General features: G+C 36.4%; 1 pseudogene; it reads left to right on the forward strand.

Annotated features, from left to right (window-relative positions):
• Positions 1-632: 632 nt before the first annotated feature.
• LOC100619017 (actin, cytoplasmic 2-like) lies at positions 633-1,713 on the forward strand (annotated as a pseudogene).
• The last annotated feature ends 601 nt before the right edge of the window (positions 1,714-2,314 follow it).

The following is a 2,314-nucleotide window of genomic DNA, read 5'->3' on the forward strand; positions in this document are numbered from 1 at the left end:
TATGCATAAACACACACACAGACATACACACACACACACACACACACACACACACACACATATATATATATATATATATTCTATTCCAGACTATTTACCGCCTTGGGGAGGATGGGAGACAATTATCTGAATCACAAAATGTTAGAAACAATTTAAAAATATTGTTTCTACATGTAATTTAAAAAATAAAAGAAAGTATAAAAGAGGCATGAATGAAAGAAATGATATAATTAAGGGAAGGAGATGGAGAAGTGATAATGCTAGTAGCTTTTTCTCATCAGATCTAAGTATATATATATAAATGCATATATATGGCAGGGTAATTTTTTTAACTGAGGAGGAGATAATAGGGCAAAGAAGAAAAATTAAAAGAGGAAATCTTAGAAGGGCATACAAATTAAGAAAAAAAACAGGAGAAATGGGATAAAACAAGAGAGAGAATTATAAATATCATTTATATTAACATATAAAAGAGTAATAGTTGTGAACTCTTTCACCCTGTGTGTACATGCTTCCTCCCTACCTCCAAGTGTGGTACCACCTCCTTTGGCCCCTAAAGATTTAAACTTGCTACTTCAGCATTCACCATGCATGATGACATTTCTACACTCAATTTTGACAATGGCTCCAGAATGTGAAAAGTAGACTTTGGAGGAAATGATGCTCCTCAGGCCATCTTCCTTGCCATTGCTGAGTACCCCCCACATCAGAGTGTGATAGTGGGTTTGAGCCAGAAAGACAGTTACATGAGGGATGAGGTCCAGAGCAAGACAAGAATTATGACCCTGAAGTACCCCATTGAATATAGTATTGTCATCAACTGGAATGACATGGAGAAGATCTGACATCTTACTTTCGACAATAACCTATCTGTGTATCCTAAATAATACCCTTGAACTCCAGATCCAATAGAGAAAAGATGGCACAGAACATGTTTGAAACTTTCAATACCCTGGCCATGTACATTGCCATTCAGGCTGTGCTGTCTGCTTCTGGGTGTACCAATGTGATGTGTATGGTGGATTTGGGGGATATTGTGATGCACACAATGCCCATCTATGAAAGTTATGCCTTTCCACATGCTACTTTCTGCCTGAATCTCTCTACTTGTGATCTGGTGGAATACCCCATGAAGATCCTGATTGAGAACAGACATAGTTTCAATACCACAGCTGAGGAGGAAATTGTGCTTGACATCAAAGAGAACCTGTGTTACAAAGCCCTAATGTCTGAGCAGGAGATGGTCACCACTGCCCCTAGACCTTTTCTGTAAAAGAACTATGAGTTTCCTGATGGTCAAGTTACCATCATTGGCAGCGAGAGGTTCCAGTACCCAGAAGCTCTCTTCAAACCATCTTTCTTAGTTTTTTGGAGAAATCTTGGAGAATCCATGATTCAACTCAATCATGAAGTATGATGTTGACATATATAATGATTTATATGCCAGTAGTATTTTGTCTGGAGGTACCACCATATACCTAGGCATTTCTGAGAGGATGCAGAAAGAGATTAAATCACTAGTTCCCAGCATAATGAAAATCAAGATCATTGCCCTACCTGAGAACAAATGTTCCATCTAGACTGGAGGCTCTGTCCTGTCTTCCTTCTCTACCTTCCAACAGAAGTGGATCAACAAGTATAATGGATCTGGGCTTTTCACTGTCCACTACAAATGTTTATAAACTGGTTTTTGTGATTTTTTTTTTTTGCAAAGGTGTGACATGATAATTCCCCCACCCCAAAGAGATGAGTTTGGTAAGGCTTTATTAATTATTTATTTGCTTATTTTTAGCACTTGACTCAGAATTTAAAAATTTGAATGATGAAGGTGATAAGCACTCTAAAGTATGTTGAAGGCAAACACTGCTAAAATTCTACAGTGCATCTTTAGGACTCTGAACTTAAAAAATAGTTATTCCAAATATTTCATAATGCATTGTTACAGAGAGTTACTTGCATCTTTGAAGATTGTTCTGCTCTACATAGGAGTGACTTAACATAAATCCAGACCAGTGAGAGGGATAGGGTATGGAAGTAATATTTTTGCTTTACATGTAAAATGTAATTTTTGTTTTTTGTTCTCTTTTCAACATTGTTAGCCATAATGAATGGCTCCCTAAATTCACTCTCTGTCCCCAACATAGTTGTGAATGAAGCTGTGATAGTTTGGAAAAACAAAAACAGAGAAAGACAGTTATAGAACAATTTCATTAATAAATATATATGTGAAAATTCTAAATAAAAATAGCCAGAAGACTATACCAAGATGTGAAAAAGATTATACATTATGCTAGGCAGGGATGATTTAATAGAA

This window comes from Monodelphis domestica, chromosome 4 (assembly GCF_027887165.1).
Source record: "Monodelphis domestica isolate mMonDom1 chromosome 4, mMonDom1.pri, whole genome shotgun sequence".
Lineage (NCBI taxonomy): Eukaryota > Metazoa > Chordata > Mammalia > Didelphimorphia > Didelphidae > Monodelphis > Monodelphis domestica.